General features: G+C 38.0%; 1 protein-coding gene across 2 annotated transcripts in view; it reads left to right on the top strand.

Annotated features, from left to right (window-relative positions):
* Positions 1–387: 387 nt before the first annotated feature.
* COL8A1 (collagen type VIII alpha 1 chain) overlaps positions 388–13,996 on the top strand; it is a 34,101-nt gene continuing 20,492 nt past the window's right edge. For both annotated transcript variants that reach the window (XM_053457343.1, XM_053457342.1), the window contains exons 1-2: positions 388–439; positions 11,032–11,099. The gene's annotated coding sequence lies outside the window, so the exon portion shown is untranslated. The remainder of the gene's footprint in view (positions 440–11,031; positions 11,100–13,996) is intronic.

Below are 13,996 nucleotides of genomic sequence, written 5' to 3'. Positions count from 1 at the left end.
ACTCCTTTATGAAATGGGGGAAACGACTTGCTGTCGGTGAGTTTTAACCCTTTGATAACACAGATATTCTGTCCCTTTAATATTCCAGTGTGAATGAGGGATGGTGCAATAAATGTTGGAGCAAGTATCCATCCCCTTCATTCCAGACACATTCTCCTGGAGTTTTTTTTTCATTCCTTTATCCTATTTGACTTCCTGTATCCCATATATGTGACTTCTCACTGCTGCTTTTCACAGAGACTGCTGGGAGTAGTGTGAGCAGTGCCTGCACTCTGTCTGCCTGTCACTCTCACAGCCCACCTACCATAGGGACGTAGCTCCGCCCAGCTGCAAATAAAAGCCAAGTCAATGTAAGCAGCAGCTGATCAGAGACCGTTCTCAGCCCCTCTCTGCCACCCCACCAGCAGCACACCTTCCCTGTGGATGTTGCAGAGCCAAGGTAAGAAGACAGCAGCTTTCTCTTCTGCACCTACTTTCTAATGCACCTCTCACCCCAGACTCAGCCTGTTTCTGGGATTGCCCTAATCTCATACTCTCTGTGTGTTTTCAACATTCTAATCCTTCTTGTCATGTGTTTCTTTTAAGAATAAAACATTGATGCTGGTAACATTAATGCTCACATAACAAGTTTGTAACATTAGTGCTATTTACAATTGCAATGTAAAGGATGCAGTTGTTTGATATATGTGCATTTGTGTTAGTAAATAAAAGAATACAAAAAACAACAGATCTGCTAAAATAATATGGTTTAACAGTGAAAGGAGACAGTGACACATGTCTGGGATGTAAGACAGACACTTCTGGCAAGGAGAATAGTTTAGGTATGAGTGAAGCCCAATGAGTGAAGCAGAGGGTGAAGCAGATGCTGCCAAAAGGGTGGCATGCCCTGAGCCCAGCGCACTCTCTGATCAGGGGCTTTCAGCAGGTGCATCAGCAGATCTTGTGCAGTAGCAATCTGTGAAGCATTATCTGTCTGGGTTAAAAAACATGGTAACTTGCAGAACATCACACAAAGCAGAATGAAAGCAGATGTAGGAGAGGATTGTATCATCCCATGCTGCACATCCTAGATTTTACAGTCCACTTGGGGAATGTAACATCAGGCAATGCCACATTCATTATATTATGTAACACTTGGCCGGCAACCTGAAGCACATTTTATATCCCTTTAACTTTGTAATAGACAAGATGCGTTACTGTGACTCTAAAGTTACTTTTCTTTAAAATCAAGGTTCACTGTTTAGTAGGATTAACTAGGATGTAATAAATCACAGCTATATCTATATGTATAGATATATATATACATTAAAAGATGACTTTGATTACAAGAAATTAATTTCTACTATGACCTTAAATGCAGGGGAAATCTCTCTTGATTATAATTTTGATGACATGAAACCTTCAGAAATGGGTTCAGACACTACCAAACATCTCACTTGTGTACTACCTATTGTATCCATATGACTACAGTAGTTAAACAGTAGTTTTATTTAAATCTAATATGTTTTATATGTATTTAAATATGATTTAGTTTCAGCAAACTCAATTAGCTTCAGGAGGGTAAATATTTGTTTCTGAAAATTCTTCTTCTGGGTAGTTATTTTTCTTCATTGGGAAGGACATGAAATGATGCTGTGAATTTCATAAGCACCATGCAGACCAGTAGATCATCTGCAGATAGCTTGGATAAAAGATTCCTAAAGTGGTTTCAGAATGTATATGTAATGTAGGCCCTTAATGTAATTATAAATTGGATTCCCTGTGGATGATCAAGATTGTTTGCTTCCAATATCCAGAACATTTGTCTATGAATAGGCTTTTCTGGTGGCTTTCTGGACCTTCAAACTGGGTAATCCATGTTTTGGACTGGCATGTCTTGGCTTCTGGAGTAGACAATGTGTCTTACATGGGTGTATATTTGTAAATATTCATTGGCACTGATGGGAACTTCTGTGCAGAGGTCACTGGGCTAGTTTAAGGCTTCCTTGTAAATCTGCATTGTTTAAGGTGTTGCTTGCATCTCACCTTCTGCTCCTTTAAGGCTTTTGGTGTAAAGTGCAGCTGCAATAATCATTTTAAGCCTGTTATTTTTTTCTGCCTTTGTCTTGCATATAAACAGCTCTTTCACTAAAGCTTCCCTTCGGTTTGTGCTGACTGCCCCCATATAAAAAGATTTATATTTCAATAGCTAGAATTCCTTAACATTTATTTGTGAAATGTCCAAAAGTAAATGTTTTAGAACAGTTAAAACATTTTCATGGATGTGACCTTTCATTGACCAGGCATGGGTACCCTCTTGACTCCAGCTGCTGTTGGACTATAATTCTCCTGATTGTCTGGCAGCTATTTGTGAGCATAATGGGAATTGCAGAAAGCCTTTGGCCTCTCACACAACTTTTCAGTCTAGTAAATGTATGTGGCTTAGTGATACGTGGTGTTAAGTGGTTAATAATGTGAGATGTAAGTCTAAATTTACAAGTTGCACAGAGTAAGATAGTTTTATAAAAAGAAATGTGCGTCGACAATCAGACTGAAGAGCTGTAACAATAAGTGGGCTTATACCCCATTTGCTGCCATTTCTTCACTCCTTCCCTTTGCTCTGTTGTCTCGTAACGTTGTTTCTGTGTGGTTTTAGGTTTCTGATGTTTTAGCAGGGGGTCTAGTAAAATTTCTGTATTTTATTAGTGCTTTCCATATACATTGAACTTTTTAGCCTTTTCAGCTCAACATTAAATAATACCTAAAATCTCAGTTTAGGGCATGGCAACAGTTAAAGAAAATATCTGATTATCCCAGAAATGTCATGTAGCAAGCATCTATAATGCTTTTCAAAATCACTTATATTCTATTCTATTTCTCTTAAGTACAACATTTTGGTTAAAAGGCTTTTGTTGTTTTTATTTGTTTCTGGAAAAAAACACCTTTAGCCATTGAGCCGCTTGATACCTGAAGATGTTTACCAAAATTGCTAAAAATAATGAAATATTTTAAATAGGTATAAAATGCTGGGGGATATTTATGTAATTTTATCATAATGTTTTTGGATACAAAAGGTATATTTCAACATGGTTATTAAATTACTATGAGCACAAATTAATTTATAAAGTTCTATAGATAGTATAGAAGTTAAAAGCTTTTCCATTTTAACCTCGAAATGTGTTCCTTGAAATTCAGTGTTCATACTTCTCTCAGGTTGACTGGCAAGGGTGATGGGAGTTGTAATTCACTCACAGCTAGAGGTCTGAATTGGCTAAAATATATAGAAACATAAAATGTGATGTCAGATAAGAGGCTTTTGGTCCTACTAATCTGCCTGTTTTTCCTGCTTTAAATCCTAACTGTCTCAGGATAGGTTTATGTCTGTACCATGCATTTTTAAATTCCCTCACGTTGTCAGCCTCTACCACTTCTGATGGGAGGCAATTCCATTGATCTACCACCCTTTTGGTAGATAAAATGTCCTTACATTATATCTAAAGCTTTGACCTTCTGGTTTTAGATCATAGCCTCCCGTTCTAATATTCCTCCTCGTTAATTTCAGATGTATTTAAATGTTCCTATCACATCGCCCTTCTCTCTTCTCTCCTATATATTTAGCGAGAAAGTTCTGTAATCAATATCACCCGTAATACATTCCTATGAGCTATTCCTGTGCAGAAACAAAGTATGTAAGGCAATAAAGTGGAAATTCATGGACGTCAATAGAATATGTGTGAGTGAAGGTTTTTACGCTGGCTTTGACTTTGCTCAAAGTTGTCAGCTCTACCTAAAAAGTTTAATAATTATATTTACTAGAAAAAGTGGACATAATTTGAAGGTGGAGAGAGAAAGGGGTAATTTAGAACAAGTAGTGAAGAGTAGGAGCTATCTGGAATAGCCTTGTAGTGGAAGTAGCAGAGGCAACACTCTACATGATTTCATAAATGCTTATCAGCAATAAAAATGTGTTAAGTGCAGCCTTTTAATGGGAGAGTATTGAAGCCCGCTTCAAGAAGTTAAGCTCCAGCTCTCTCTGTCTTCCAAAGGGTTAACAGTCTCTGTGTTAAATCAATGGTTTAGATGGAGACAGTAATATCACAGCGACACTGTCTTTCCAAATCTTTTTTTCCGATTTTTCCCAGTTCTGACCATGCGCGTGATCATTATATTATCACAATCTCTGTAAAGTAAGTCTATCCGTGGCATGTTAACTTACTCCAGCCGCATATTTTTGTTAATGTGTGCTGCAGTGCGTTCAGCTCCTGTTCCTGCCGTTTAAAGTCAGTATGTGATGTGCTGCAGGCCTCTACGAAGGCAGAAGTGTCTTTTGCCAGCAAGAAATGGGAACCTTGTTTCTGTGTGTTTTATTGTGTGGAATTACTGAAGGGCAGTTGTAATTCCCTCGTTCTGAGATCATGTCCATGTTCCACTACAAACAGTCTGTGGGATTACTTCATATCTAGATGCCAGACATATGTCTTTGAAAAATGCTTTGTACGGGCCTAATTTTAAGGTGTGTAATGTCAGACTAAAGAGGTCCGTAAGGAGGAATTTTGGAGGAAATTCATTATTGTAGAAGTATTTCCTGATTCGTTTTATCTTTTTCTCTTCCCTCATGTCTCTTCTCATGCTGTGTTTGACATATATTGCTCTAGGACTTAGTTCTGTTAGTTGGTAATAATTATAAGTAAGCCGTTATATGGTTACTTAACACATTTTGTTAACGATTGGCTTTATGTCTCTGATTCCAGAGTTTAGAAGGTTCACATACTATGTGTCTCATTGGCACTAAAAACCTCAGATTTTTATCTCAAATTAACCAGGCCTTTTTCCTTCACACGAATCCATCCACATGTGTTATCATACATTGCCCATCTGGATACCTAATGACGATACAGGCCTAATCTTTCCTTAAAATTGTTCTGTAGTGCAGGATACGTTGAGATGTACGATGGGTGCTTTACTTAATCCAGGACACTGGACATTGCAGATCTAACCATAGCTAAATTAATAGCTAACCATAGCTAGCCATAACCATAGCTAAACATAGCTAAATTAATTTATGGAAACTACTTATATTTGTGGGTTTTGTTCAGCAATCATGGAAGAGTCAGCATTAACTTCCTGTCTTGAGGTCCTCTCCCTTCTCCTAACCCTTACAAAAGATGTCTGAACCAATCACCAACCATCAGAAACATAACAGAACAGAGATAATCTTGCTAATTGTATTGTCTGAAATGAAGATAGCAGGTTACGTGACCTAAGTTGAGTTTCTAGGACAAAACTTCATGTCCCAAACTGGTATAGGTGATCTTCCCTTAATGGCTCCTATAAAACAGCGAATCTCTAGATAGATTTACTGCAATGGTGGCCAGAAAGTGTATAGTTCATGTTCTCAGTTTATTTGATGTAAAAATATATCCTTTTTCTTTTTTTCCAAATAAACTAAGAAATGCCAGAATAATGTTCAGAAAGTTTTAACCATATTATTTTTCCCAACACACTTGCAATCAATAGTAAAAAAAAATACATTTTACTGAAGGTTTCTTGGGTTTTAAATTCACATATTTCTTCCTGCAATGTTACATAATAGTAACATTTATCAGAGGTGAAAATTCCATATACAAAGGACCGACTAGTGTGTATGCTATGTACTAAGGTACATGTTCTATGAAAATGTTTGAGCTTGTCTCCTGGCTTGGTAAAAATGTGTGATTGTTGGATTTATTTATTGTTGGTACCTACAGTTTCTGGATCTTCAATCTATACTAAGAATTAATTAATTTTTAAGTAGAAATATACATTTTCCTTCATTTGAATTAAAATGTATATCCTTGTTAAGTCACCTACCATAATAAATATTTTGAACTCAATTAGCCAGATATTGTACTTTAGATATAACGACGAGTAATGTACCTTGTTTTACAAAATCACATCTTTAGTTCTTATTAAATCATATGGTATGTCATCTTTTTTCATTTTTGTTACAGATAGGGATATTTAGTTCATTCATTTTGATATTTTTTTGCTACATTTATTTTATAAAGCAAATTAAGTTACGTAGCGATTTTAGGCTATTTTAGGTTAACTGTGTTACACATTTTAATTTCACATGGACTCAACACAATTTGGATACATTTTTCGTTTTGATTTTTGCCCATTTGTTTTCGAACAACAAATTTTTGTTTCCCACAATTACGATTTAGACAAAATCTGTAGGGCTTTCATTCACGATCACTATTTTTCTCACTGTCTCTCCTTACCTTCTCATTGTCTGCACAGCTCAGCGTCTTTATTGTTGCCCCTGGAGCACTTCCACATAAAGGCGCGCATTACGGGGATGACCTCTCCCCCGATTGGAGGAATGCGGGAGAGGCTGTCCCTGTGCTGCGTGAAGAGGTTCCGCCATGATGTGAAAGTGCCCCAGTAGGCTAAAGTAATGCAGACTCGGTAGAGAAAGAGAATTATTTCGGCTCTTCTCTTTCTCTGCAGATCCACCTGCAATATTCTGGCCTCTTGAAGCACTTCTGCATCAGGACAGAGCCTTGGAACAAACCCTGATGGCAACCTCCATCTCCGTAGTGCGCACTGAGCCTCCACCTTGATGCAGAAATGCTCTAAGAGACCAGAGTTACTCAGCAGATCACCTGGAGAAGTGGATAACCTGCAGAAAAGAAGAACGAAGACACTGAGAACATGAAGAAGGAGAAGAAGCTGTGGAAAAGGAGACTAATAAGATAGGGAGACATTGACAAAGAGTGTGCGAGAACGTGACAGAGGGTGACAGAGATTGAGTGCAGAAAACAAAACTCAAACAAACTTTAATTTGTTTAGTTGGAGCCCTCTTCTTGTTTTTGGACATCCCTACGAATTAACAAAAGTGGCAAATTTTGTTAAAATTCACACAAATCTTTTCCTACCCAAATAATAGTATAAAAGAACAACAATTGAGAATATGAGAGGTATACAGTAGAGACTTTGGGGAGACATAGGTAAAGAGGAGATGATTTCAAGATCTAATAATATAATTTTCACTTTAGTATAAGCACAAAGCACAGTTAGGAGCGGTCTCAGTATTATAATATTCAGGTGAAAAGTTTGGGTTTCATAGAATAAGCCATTCTTTATATTAAAGTGAAAATGCAGGAACAAAGTCAGTGAGGAGGAAAAAAATCTTGTAGAATCTCATGGAGGACAAGGATTTGTAAAGTACTGGTGAGAGAGAAAATGTTAATTTTGCCACTTGTGTAGTTGAAAAGTATTACTGGCAAAACTATAAAGTGAACTGTGAATTAGTTACAATTATTTTAATGGGACATTTATAGTATTAATTAACAAGTGTCCATGAGACTTGCGTATTTGTTACGGCCCATCGACCTGTTTTGCCATAATCTTTGCATTATGGCGTTTCATTTTCCAGCAATTGGTAAGATAACCTCCAGCCTAATTTCAGTTGATGTTTTGCAGCATTATAACCTTAGGCATTGGTGCTCATAAATGGTTTTGCTTGATCGGGTCCTCGTCAAAGGTCCTCGTCAAAGAGGTGCAGAATTTGAAACTCTGGTGTGGTCTTCCAGCAGCTGTACTGTCTGGGGAGTCAATTTCCTCTGGAATTTTACAGTTAAGCTCCTACATCTGCCGTGTGTGAATTTGGAACCCTCATTGACCACAAGTCCGCGGATACTAGTATGAGAGGAATAAAAGTATCGTCCCAGTGCAACACTTAAAAGCCAAGCTTATAGACAGAGATGTTCTTCTTTTATACCATATAAAAAAGGGTCTAATACAATAAGCTGCTTAATGTTCTTTGATCTTTAAAGCTCACATCCATGTTGTTCAACCTCCTGATAATATATCCTGCACCTAAAATATATATATTTTTTTTATACATTTTTTTTTTGCAGCTGGTTTTAATCAATAGTTGTGTTTTAAGAAAGCCCAAAACACTATACCGATAGTTGGTTAATTATAACATAATTGCAACATGGAACAATTCTAGTTTTGTGTTCTGTGATAACCCTTGAAAAGTGTTTGATCACAAAGCTATTCCTGGTAAGCCTTTAGTAATGCAGACACAGATAATCCATGCCCTTAGAGTTTACCGACTAGGAGGAATATATTATATCTGTTGGAAATTCCTCAGCAGGTACTTCCGCAAGCTTATAATGATGTTTGTTTAAAGGCCCAGTCACATCCACATATTGTATCATGACTAAATTTATCTTTTTAAACTACATATAGACCAGTGAAAGGAGGACATATAACCAGGCCAACCACATTACTGATAATGATGATGGCTTCCTCTAGAAGACACATAGTGAGGTTTTCTACAAAGCATTGATACTTTTGGGGTTTTATTCACTAAAGGGAGAGTTTGAAGAGTTTTTGTTTTAACTACCTCACTATACTATTCATTACTATGGTCCAACACCAGCAGGTTTCCCCATCAAGAAGGGCTGAGCTAGCTCTGTAGAATGTATAAGGAGACTTATAAAATAAATCACTGATTTAATACATTATACACTGTATACATTATGTAGGGCCGGTCAAGTTTGTCCTACAGTGGCTCCATTCAAAATGTATAGTGCAGTGAGAAAGCACAAACTCTCCTGACAACTATCACTTTAGTGAATACGCTCAATTGTAATTTGTACACATGGTTTTAAAATACGTATTCTGCATATAGCTTTAAAAAGTGATAATACTTAAACTGAGCTATCAATCTGAGTGTTCGGGATATTGACAGGTCCACCTTAACATCACAGGGTGGTGATGAATATTTTAACCAATAAAACATTTGTAAACTTGGTGCCAGGTTCTAGGTTAGCGCTATTTACTTTTCATCTATATGTTAGAGTGCGTTTGAGTGCGTTTTTTACACACTTTAGCTTCAAACTGCAATGGGAAGTGAGATCACATTATTCCAAACAATACAGCCAAATTAAAAGTCTTATATCAGTGTCTCTTCTTGAGGTACATGTTGGTAATATTGCATCCTATAATCATATTTATTGTGAAAAATACAAGAAATTTTGCAATACCCAGTAGTCAGTCTTGAGCAAAACATATCACAGAGCCCAGAAAAAATATTGGGGTTGGGGATCTGATCAGAATTATTGATCTCCTCAATTCTGAGAAGTACAGTCAGATATTTAACAGTCATCCATGGCATCTGATTGTCCCCAAATGTGTTCTGCAGCATGACAATGACCTCAAACATACAGGCAAAATCTATCTTCAGCGTAGGAGTCCTTTAAGTGAATATATAGTGGTCACACCAAATATTTATTTGATTTAGATTTTTCTTGTTTACTCACTTAACTTTGTGTTAAATGATACAAATAAACTATTAACATGTTTATTTTTGAAAGTATTCTTACTTTATAGCATTTGCACATTACTGTATATATATAATATATGTTTAGTGATATATGTTGCAATCTTATTCAACACCAGTGACACAGTGGAGGTTGAAGAAAAGTAGATTCTGGTGCAAAGTTTGAAAAAGTGATCTTATCACCATAGCAACTAAAGGAATGTGCCTCCAGACTGGACCATCCCATTGGTTGCTGTTATGTCACACATAAGCCCCATTGGGCAAAGATGGGCAGCCTTTGTGGGAAAGTCTCTTTATGTCCGATGTTGTATGTCATTTCATTGAGACATCTGGTTGAATCGGCGACTATGCATTAATGTGGTTCAGAAGTATTTAGCACCAGTGAAGAGGCAGATAATTAATTGTCTGAACTTAACACTAATCCAGTATATAAATAAGAAGGGCACACGGCTAGCCAAAACCCCAAATGTGCATGTACACAACCGATTATGACATACAAGAAATATGCAGTTACATGGGGGGTGTATGTCTGCTAAAGCCAATTACACAACCCCTCTAACAAATAATGTCTACATAATAAAAACTGTTTGTGTTCTCAGCATGGACTCCATGAGGAATGACAGGGAGGAAATGAATTACTGGCGGACAGAATTGTTTTGTTGCATTGCTTTTTATATTGGCAAGTTTAAGAGATAATTTCATCAACTCCTCCAAAGAAAGGTTATTTAGTCATTGACGGTTGTCTACCTAATCATAATAACACATTTTTTTTTGGTTGAGTTTTTGCCAAATTGAAAGTTGGATTACGGGAAATGCAAACCATTTATTAAAAATATAGAGATGACACATTATAGATAACTGCACGCATGATTAATCCACAAATTCGATCACAAAATTACACAGTGCAGTATCTGAGGAAAGAACCCATTTAAAAGGTGTTTACTGCTTGAAATCATTATTTATCATCTAGAGTTATATTTTAGGAGATTTTCTAGACCGGTACATTACATTTCTAAGGCCACGGGGGGCAAGTAAATTAGGTCATTTAAAGGACCCCGATTGTTGCAGGGCTTTTATCACATGAAGGGTTAATGACATTTTTAGTTGTGATATATATATATATATATATATGTTCTCGACTCTCCATGATGTTTACTGTATTAGTGTGTCTGAGAACAACCCATGTTGATGCACATTCAAGCGACCCCAACGTTTTGTTCTGGGTATTACTGTTGTCCTGGAAAGGGGACGCCATGGACATGGGATATCTAGTAAAATTACCAGCTTTTTTGAACCAAACAGGGAAATGTCATCAGACTTTATGAGTATTTCTACCTTTTTTATCATTTTTTTTAATACATAATGTTAGTATTAAATGATTTTACAAACAACCTAATCATATATGGAATTTCAGATTCGTGCATTTGCAGAAACAATTTAATATTTCACATAAATGCTGTGTGTTTCCCATTTTAAATTAAGTGTTTTTTTTTATTATTTCCGATGTTTTATTATCAAGATTTTATGCCAGCTTATATATTTGTACACATGTATTGGCAGTCTGGGAAAATATGGTAAATTGAGGATTGTTTGAATTTCCCAGGCTCTTAGTTGCATTCGCACTTCAGCTTTTGGAACTGAGACTTCACTAAAATATGTTTTAATCTATTTTAAGATTTTTATTGCAAATATAACTCTACATTTCTCATGCATAGATATTGTCCCGCTGCACTTTCTTTTCTTCATCTGGCACACGCTTGGCAATCAAGAAAAGCTTCATTTGGTGAGTTGGAAGCAAATAGATTTAATATATTTTTGGTACACTATGGAAAAGTAAGGTTCATAATATTTGTATTATTATAATATATTCCATGTGTTTACCTACGTGATTTATCTTAAACAATGAAATTGCCTCTACAAGAAAAAAAATGAAATAAAAAAAAAACATTTCAAGTGGTAAATTGTAGTTCCATAACTACAAGATCGACAGTTTTTTTTTGAGGAACAGTTAAAAGATGTGACTGCAGGGCAGTGCTTTATCAATTTTTTTATATAGATGATATCCAGGGCCGGCCGAAGACTTAACGCCGCCTGGGGCGAAGTTTAAAACGCCGACGCCGGGGGGCGGCATTTTAAACTTCGCCGACGCCATAATCTACGATCCCCCCCCGGTACTTACCTTTAAACAGTCCTGGGGCGAGTCTCCCTGCTCTGCCACGGTGCCGGCTTGTAATGCTGAGCGCCGGAAATTGACGTCACTTCCGGCGCTCTGCATTACAAGCCGGCACCGGGACCGAACAGGGAGACTCGCCGCAGAGTAGAGAGAGAGAGAGGGGCGCCGAGCGGGTAAGCGAAAACCACTCGGTGCCCCTCTCTCTCTCTCCTCCGCTTCAAAAAAAAAACAAAAAAAAGCGCTTGGGGCGGCAATTGCCCCAGTCTGCCCCATTATAGGGCCGGCCCTGATGATATCTATTGATATGATTAGGACATTTAGATGAATGATATATTTGAAATTTAATATGGAAAAATGGTTGTAGCCATATTGACCAGAATATGGCTATTTGTCAAAAGTGATAGCTTTTATGCAGCCAGGGACAGAAGTACTCACTGAAGGCAGTGGTGCGGGATAAGAGGGGGACTTGATGATGTCACCAATGGGATCTCAAATTTTATCAATGTTTATCCAATTTTGATGTAGCTTGCATACTAACTTGAGTCTATGCTAGGGTTACCTAAGTATGCTACTGACTGCACTATCCCTGGCTTTAGGCAAACTGACCACTATGTCAAGGGGGTGGCATCACATAAATCAATACACAAAGGGGTGTGGGTGGCTGGGGGCACAAATGCACATGGGGCAATACACAAGAGTATGGGGGGAATATATTAAAACCAAAGGGGGGACCTGGCTGGGGCATCAATACACAAGGGGGAAACACACAAAAAACAAACCAGTGTGGAAAGCATTTTTATGCTTTGTGTAAATTAACCCATACTGATGTGGGTGTCGGTGTGGCAGAGCCTGTCCTGGTGTGTGCTTGGGTGTCAGTGTGACAGAGCCTGTCCTGGTGTGTGTTTGGGTGTCGGAATGGCAGAGCCTGTCATGGTGTGTGTGTGTGTCGGCGTAGCCGAGCTTGTACTGGGTGTGTGTGTGTTTGGGTGTTGGTGTGGCAGAGCCTGTTCTGGTGAGTGTTTGGTGTGTCGGTGTTGCAGAGCCTGTCCTGGTGTGTGTGTTTGGCTGTCGGTGTGGTAGAGCCTGTCCTGGTGTGTATTTGGCCATCTGTTTCCTGGCACTTTAATTTCTGTAGGAATAAATTGAACAAATAATTTTTTTAGTTATCCAGAGATAAAACCTCCTCCTAAATTTGTAGTCACTTCAGAGGACAAAACTTTCCAAGCCCAGAAATCAGTGAGAGGAAATGTTAAGGTTTTGTGTTATTTACTGTATTTCAATCTGCATATTTTATTAAAAAGGATTAGTGGGACTAAATTGTGGCTTCAGGCGTCCCTTGTATGATTTTTTTTTAGTTTACTGATGTACGCCCAATACCATCACATTACATCAATATGCGTTAGAAAATCAGGAAAAGATGGGCATGAATGGTGGGCTGATTTGGTGGCGCAACGGGCCACTTGACTAGACTTGCCCCCCAGGCCTTAGACTGACAGCCCTCCCCTGCTAGTTCAGGAATGTTCACCTTTAATCCCTGGTAGACCAACACTTTTGGTCCTTTTGCAAAAGTCATTTAGTGGCCAAGGCCCTTTTCCATCCCCAACTAGTCAACTTTTGCATCCCCGATCCTTGAGAAAATGTCACTAGACAAAGCCATCATGCCTATGCACTTGAAGTTTTAAATGACTGTAAGTGTAAGTAGATTTTGTTGAAATCCTAACAGGGAAAAGACTCAAACATTTAATAATAACGGAGGGAAAAATGTCAAAAATTCTTTATTTCCTCCTACATTTGTGTTTTCTGAAAGTTAGGTATTGTCAGTGGAATGCTAGCTGCTTGCAGGAACAATGTTTCTTTCTTATTTTGGCAGTTCATCAGGTCTAGATTTGTTTTCATGAGGAAAATAATACTAAGGGGATTTTGTAGAGTTTTTTCTGGCATGCATTCAGTGAGATGCCTCTGTCCCCATACAAGAGCAGACAAGTGCTACCATAGAGCTACACAGCATTCCCTTCTTCTGTATATTATATCTTCTCTAGCACAGGTCCCTACCAACCACAAGGACCCACATCTCCTTGTGTCTAATATATATTTTCTGCCACTAATGTGTACTAGAGGATCCAAAATATACTACCTCAGAACAAATATTATTGTTCAGCATCTTTGTGGGCCTGGTTGATGGTTTCCCAGGCCCACATGTGGTCCCACTGGCATACACTCCAAGTTACATTGGCTTTGCTGGAGAGATTTATAGTCAGTTTTTGGTGGGTTGCAGGGGAGCCCTGGGTAGTTATAGGGAGGCTGGAAAGAGAATGGTGTATTAGATTGTAGGCATTCTCCAAGGGGGTAAGGAGATTCAATGAGACTGAGCCAATTTGGGCTTGAGACCTACCAGCTCATTGAACTTGCCTGGTTGGCTTAACCAGTGCATCACACATGTAGTATCTTAAACACTAGCAAGTATGCATATTGTACTATTGAGGTAGCTTGTGTGAAAATCGTACATC

This window comes from Spea bombifrons, chromosome 2 (genome assembly GCF_027358695.1).
Source record: "Spea bombifrons isolate aSpeBom1 chromosome 2, aSpeBom1.2.pri, whole genome shotgun sequence".
Lineage (NCBI taxonomy): Eukaryota > Metazoa > Chordata > Amphibia > Anura > Pelobatidae > Spea > Spea bombifrons.
The sequence above is the reverse complement of the archived record's forward strand: the minus strand, read 5'-3'. Positions and strand labels throughout refer to the sequence as shown.